We start from the raw sequence: 7152 nt of genomic DNA, 5'->3' as shown, positions 1-7152 counted from the left end.
AAGGAGAAAAAGAAAGATATACCCATTTGAATGCAGAGTTCCAAAGAATAGCAAGGAGAGATAAGAAAGTCTTCCTCAGTGATCAGTGCAAAGAAATAAAGAAAACATTAGAATGGGAAAGACTAAATATCTTTTCAGGAAAATTAGAGATACCAATGGGGAATTTTCATGCAAAGATGGGCACAATAAAGGACAGAAATGGTATGGACCTATGAGAAGCAGAGGATATTAAGAAGAGGTGGCAAGAATATGCAAAACAACTATACAAAAAAGATCCTCATGACCAAGATAATCACGATGGTATGATCACTCACCTAGAGCCAGACATCCTGGAATGTAAAGTCAAGTGGGCCTTAGGAAACATCACTATGAACAAAGCTAGTGGAGGTGATGAAATTCCAATTGAGTGATTTCAAATCTTAAAAGATGATGCTGTGAAAGTGCTCCACTCAACATGCCAGAAAATTTGGAAAACTCACCAGTGGCCATAGGACCTAAAAAGGTCAATTTTCATTCCAATCCCAAAGAAAGACAATTCCAAAGAATGCTCAAACTACCACACAATTACACTCATCTCATGTGCTAGTAAAGCAATGCTCAAAATTCTCCAAGCCAGGCTTCAACAGTATGTGAACAGTGAACTTTCAGATATTCAAGTTGGATACATAAAAGGCAGAAGAACCAGAGATCAAATTGCCAACATCTGTTGGATCATAGAAAAAGCAAAAGAGTTCCAGAAAAAAAAAAATGTACTTTTGCTTTATTGACTATGCCAAAGTCTTTGACTGTGTAGATCACAACAAACTGTGGACAATTCTTAAAGAGATGGGAGGATCAGACCACCTGATCTGCCTCTTGAGAAATCTTTATGCAGGTCAGGAAGCAACAGTTAGAACTGGACATGGAACAATAGACTGGTTCCAAATCTGGAAAGGAGTACATCAAGGTTGTATATTGTCACAATACTTATTTAACTTATATGCAGAGTACATCATGAGAAATGCTGGACTGGATGAAGCACAAGCTGGAATCAAGATTGCTGGGAGAAATATCAATAACTTCAGATATACAGATGATATCACCCTTATGGCAGAAAGCAAAGAACCAAAAATTCTCTTGATGAATGTGAAAGAGGAGAGTGAAAAGCTGGCTTAAAACTCAACACTGACAAACTAAGTTCATGGCATCTGGTCCCATCACTTTATGGCAAATACATGGAGAAACAGTGGAAACAGTGACAGACTTTATTTTTGGGGGGCTCCAAAATAACTGCAGATGGTGACTAGAGCCATGAAATTAAAAGACACTTGCTCATTTGAAGAAAAGTTATGACCAACCTAGACAGCATATTAAAAAGCAGAGACATTACTTTGCCAACAAAGGTCCATCTAGTCAAAGCTATGGTTTTTCCCGGTAGTCACATATGGATGTGAGAGTTGGACTATAACAAAAGCTGAGCACCGAAGAATTGATGCTTTTGAACTGTGGTGTTGGAGAAGACTCTCGAGAGTCCCTTGGACAGCAAGGAGATCCAACCTGTCCATCCTAAAGGACATCAGTCCTGAATATTCATTGGAAGGACTGATGCTGAAGCTGAAACTCCAATACTTTGGCCACCTGATGTGAAGAACTGACTCTTTTAAAAAGACCGTGATGCTGGGAAAGATTGAGGGTAAGAGGACAAGGGGATGACAGAGGATGAGATGGGTGGATTTATCACTGATTCAATGGACATGAATTTGAGTAAGCTCTGGGAGTTGGTGATGGACAGGGAGGCCTGGCATGCTGCAGTCCATGGGGTCGCAAAGAGTCGGATACAACTGAGTGACTGAACTGAACACCTCTCAGAATATGTAGTGCTGTAAGACATCAGAGACCTAATAAGTCAAATATGCTGCTTTGTAAACAAAATTCCATAAAATTCCCCTTGGATAATATGTAATTAAATCAGGTGTGGGTTAGTCTTCCACAAATGAATTCCACTCAAAAGTCTTAGAATTCAAGTCAAAGACTAAGTCTTTTTTTCCATCCCAGCTGTTCTCCCATCCAAAAATGGTATTCTCATCCATTTTCCCCTGATCGAAAATCTAGTTCTTGTTTAGATTTGGCCACAGTGCACTCAAGATAACCTAATTACAATGTCATCTTAATGTAGAAGTCTCTGGGTCTCTCAGGCAAGGGAAAAGAATGCCAGCCTAGCAACTTCTTGGCATCACTTCCAGAGAGTATTATCCTATTTGTCAGGAAATACTTGCTGATGATTTGTATAGAATACCTAGTTCATACATGGGGGTTTTACAAGAGTTCAGGACACTTTCCATACTTGCTTGGGTAGGGATTGCCCTCTGATTTATCCAGGATCCAAAAGGAACTGCTAAGAACACCTCCATTCCAGACTTTTCTCTCAATTGTGCTTGTGCTTAGTCACTCAGTTATTACTGACTCTTTGTGACCCCATGGACTGTGTAGCCTGCCAGGCTCCTCTGAGCATGGAGATTCTTCAGGCCAGAAAACAGGAGTGGGTTGCCATACCCTCCTCCAGAGGATCTTCCTGACCCAGGGATGTAACTCAGGTCTCCCGCACTGCAGGTGGATTCTTTACCATCTGATCCACCAGGGAAACCCTCTATAAATTGTGAGACACAGCTTTTGAGAGTTAGGCCCCTGCCAACACCCAGCATAACTGAAAATGAACCCCTACAGAAGCGACTGTGGTTTCCTAAAGCCTCAAGCCATCTTGGCTCAGGGCATTTATACTTACCTGCTCTCCCCTGGAACCCCACCTTCTCACCTGTTCTTTTACCCTAATGGCTCCTAGAGGATGTCTCACCATCTCTTCATCTGATTGCTGCTCCTAGACCCTGCCAATCTCTGGGAGGGATGTGTCCTGCTTAGGCTAGGATGACCATCTCAAACACAGGACTTTCCATCAATTCATGTTTGGCAAAGAAATGAATCAGTGAGAAAGATTTAAGATTTACTTTCTTTCATGTTCTTGAATAAGCCAAGCATATCCAGGTATGTATCATTTAATAAAAACTACAGACTAGAAGAGATAAGTGAACCTAACTAGCCATCCTTTATACTTTTCTTGTATTCCTGCATGCATGCATGCTAACTGCTTCAGTTGTGTCTGACTCTTTGCAACCCCACAGACTATAGAACACCAGGATCCTCTGTCCATGGAATTGTCCAGGCAAGAATACTGGAGTGGGTTGCCATTTCCTTCTCCAGAGATCTTCCTGACCCAGGGATTGAATACACCATCTTCTGTGGTTCTGCATTGCAAGCAGATTCTTTACCACTGAACCACTTAGGAAGTCCCCTCGTCCTTAACTTTTCTGCTGGGTACTTTCACATTTCCAAGCAAATCCTATTCTAATGCCTTGTTTCAGATCACAAGGAAAGTTGGGGGGTTTCTCAGTGTGTTTGCAAAATTGTAAAACTCTTATATGTGATAAACAGCTATAACTGTGTGATCATTGTCACTCATAAGCTTAGATTCTGGAGCTAATTAAACTTTATTAAACAATATTTGGGGGAGAAAAACAAGTAATAAAAAAAGTTATATGTCCAAATCACCCATATACAATAGAAACATGAAAATGCTAATATACTGTTCCACCCTAGCCCTCCATTACATGGAACACTGACTGTTGTCTTCAGATGAAGACTGAAGAAACTGCTTTGGACTTCACTCAGGGCAGAAGAGGTTGCTGGACATGACACTGGAATTTTCACTGGCCATGGCAGTAGTTATCATCCCCGGGGACAGTTCTGGCCTGGGCTCTCTCATCTCTCAAAGCTTCCTCATACCAGAATAAGAAGGAAGTGGGGTCAGTCCCACTGATCTTGGCAAAAAACTCCAGGACTTTCATCTTGCTGGTTTCAGCATAGGCTCTTGGACCCCATAGGAATTCATAGCGTGGAGGATCACTGTGAGGCACCTGCCGATACTGTAGATATTGTTCCTCCACCAAATCTTTGGTGATGAGTTTCCTGGGCTCCCCATAAATGAAATCCTCCTGCCCAGCATATACCCCCATCGTATTCAATGCTTTCCAGATTTTCTCCTCAGGGGCACAGTTGCCCTCCATGAAGATCATACCCAGGATAAGTATCAGGAAGCCAGTCTTGGGCATTCCCCCATCATTACTCAGCATCCCATCATAGGTGAGGTTGAGCGTTTTGACAAGCTCATAGGAGTGTCCCGTGGGGTCCACTTCTTTCACTTCAATGCCAAAGACAACCTCCATGCACTCACAGACTTTGCTGAAGATCTCAGGGAAGTTGTCCTTGTGTTCTCTGATGACACTCGTCAGCATTTCTGCTTTTGTGATGGGTTCCTTTGTTACATATTTGACACACAAGAACTGCATCAGTTCAGCCACCTTGTTGTTTAGCTCACCACTGAGTGAGGACTCAGGATCTGGCGGAGTCTGGGAGATGCTGGGCTCCTCCTCCAATTGGCTTCTGGAATTCTTATCAGTTTGACTCAGTGGAGTGGCTGAGGTGGCAGTGGGTGAGAAGCAGGCTCCCTGAGAACTCTGGACAGCACTCAGTGCCCCAGTGGCAGGCACCTCCTCTGTAGTTCCAGGGATCAATGGGGTAAGGGAAGAGGAGATGGTGGACTTGGGGCAGGAGGTGGCCTCTTCCTTCTGAGCCATGGGAGCCTGCACACATTCTAGGCCCTGTGCCTCTTTTGGGGCCTGAAGGTCTTCCTCAAGCTTGTAGCACTCACTCTTCTGACCCAGAGACATGATGGCTGGTATTGGAGGCAGCCAGCAGGACAGTGGGACCCTGGGGGAGCAAGAGAGATGGTCAGTGGCCTCAGCTGAGAAAATTCCCCCACCCAGGATAGCTCTGACAAAGGAAGCTTACAGGTCTCCTCTTTAGGGGAGCTCCCAGGTGTCACGGGCTGCTGTTCTTGTCAGCCTAAGAATGAAAGAAGTGAGATAGTTCCTAAAGGTAGAGCCCAAGGATTCCAGGGCTGAGAGTAGGCCAGGTGGGGTCAGGCACTGTGGATTCTGTTTTGGGGTGGGCAGGACCTTGGGAGACATTCAGGGTGTGCACCTCATTTTGACTGCTGCAGCTGTCCGGGCCTTCTCCCATATGCTGACCTGAGAACCCAGGCCTCAAGAGTATGGCTGTCACCTCCCAGATCTTAGAACTCTTGAGGAGGGAAACTGAAAGGATTCCTCAGGATGCAGACTACAGACACAGTTGTGGGCCCCACAGTGTTGACAGCAGTGGTGGGGCCAAGCTCTGTGATGTCCCTACTGTCGTGGGGTGGATGGTTCCCTCAGTGCTCCTTCAGAGTCCCAGCACTTTCCCCTGCCAGCATCTAGGCCCTGTCACTCTGCTGATGTCCCCCAGAGGAAGAAGAGAAGGGGCGCCACATCGGACTCCACTTGCCCAGGGTCTCCCAAGGCTGCTAGCAGGGGCTGCGCAGGTTTCAGAGGCGGGAGAGGGGGGCCGCCCATATCTCAGCTAGGAGGGCCCATCACGATTCATCTTTACACCTGACCAAGCCCGCCTCACATCCTCCACAGCTGAGCAGACTTGGCATCCTCAGGTTGCAGCCTTGCTTCTCTGTGAGGGACCCAAGCCCCATGATGGGAGCACAACCTACCACTACCGGCCACCTCTGCCCAAGGCCTCTCCGGTACCACAGCAGGGTAGAGGCCATCTGTTCTGGGGTAGGGGGTACCCTCCGATCTGCCTTCCCATGTGGGCAGGTTCTCAGCCACCCCTCACCTGACATCTCCTTGAGCCTGCCCTCCCCGACACCAGAGTGCCTAGAGTCCACACCCAGTGGCTCCTACCTGAGGTCTCCCAGACTGGAGCAAGGAGCAGGGCAGGTTTCCGTGGGCCACCCTTTCTCTGCAGTGAGGACCCCTCAGTTCTGCTCAGTGTCGTCACAGCTACTCCTGACAGGGTACAGTTGGGTCAGGGAGCGGCCCAGGGCTGAGCACAGCCTCTCGGTTTTGCTGGGGCTCTGAATGTCTGCACGGAAAACCTTTCTTTGCTGTCCCTCAGGGTCCTCACGTCAAGGTGGGGCCACCCCTAGGACTTTGCCCTCTACTGGCCCCAGGCCATCCCTGAGGAAGCCTCACCCCTTTCAGACTCTGAAAGCTGAAGTAGGAAACATTACATCGGAAACCCTTCCTTGGGCAGACAGTAAGGACGGGGCTGGGCCCACCTTTCTGCAGTGGGCTCTCCCCTTCACCAGTCTTTTATGGGCCTTGCTATCATGCCTAGTGAGGGGGTCTGGGCCTTCTTGGCCTGCCGACCTGATGCCCCATCAGACCGATCATCTCGCCTCCCAAGATCCCCGACCCAGAATGGGGAGAGGGCTTATCCTGCCAGCACTTGCCCGGGTCTCTGGGGCTGACACCACTGGTTGGGGTGAATTTCTGCGAGGATCCCCCTCTGGCTCTAAGGTGGGTGACATCTCAGTCCTCAAGGTGTTCCTATTTACTCCTGTCAGGGCCTGGGTCCCCTTTCTTCTTCTGGTCTGAGATGTGCCCTGCAGGCCAAGAGCACCATCTCCATGAGGTCTTGACAGTGAAGTGTGGATGGAAGGGGTCATCTGTCAACCATACCTGGGGCCTCATGAGGCAGATGGAAAAGGCAGGTGTCTGCCGTTTCTTCAGGATCCTCCCTCTGACAACTGGCAGAGTCTGGGCCTCCTCCCTTTGCTGACCTGAGTGCAATCACTGCAGTTGAAGCCTCGTCTTCAGATTCCCAAGGTTGAAGTCGGCAACTACATCCAAGGACCCTGCACAGGGCCTCCGAGAGCTGAAAACGGGCTCAGAAGAAGCGGAGGCCCATTCTCTTCTGTTTGGCAGGCAATTCAGTCATCCCACGGGATCAGTTTGACTCTTGGAATTGCCGGCGCCCCCTCCCCCTGAGGGCCGCTTCCCTTAATCACGGGTCACCTTGGAGTTCGCAAGAGTCAGAAAAGAGGAGGGCAGTGCAGATCCCAACAAACCTACTGGGAGTCTCCCAGGATTGACATCAGGGATGGAACAGGGTACTGCAGGGACCACACAGTTCTGGGGGGCGGGGGTTGGACTCCTCAGTCCTCACTCATAAATGTACTTCTCTTGGCTGCTGCCTTCCTGATTAAATGCTCTCTGGTAGGTTCCT

General features: G+C 47.9%; 1 pseudogene; it reads right to left on the bottom strand.

Annotated features, from left to right (window-relative positions):
• Positions 1 to 3502: 3502 nt before the first annotated feature.
• Positions 3503 to 7098, bottom strand: LOC102391647 (annotated as a pseudogene).
• Positions 7099 to 7152: the final 54 nt, after the last annotated feature.

The sequence above is a fragment of the Bubalus bubalis genome, chromosome X (assembly GCF_019923935.1).
Source record: "Bubalus bubalis isolate 160015118507 breed Murrah chromosome X, NDDB_SH_1, whole genome shotgun sequence".
NCBI classification, from domain to species: domain Eukaryota; kingdom Metazoa; phylum Chordata; class Mammalia; order Artiodactyla; family Bovidae; genus Bubalus; species Bubalus bubalis.
This window is presented reverse-complemented; position numbering and strand designations above follow the sequence as displayed.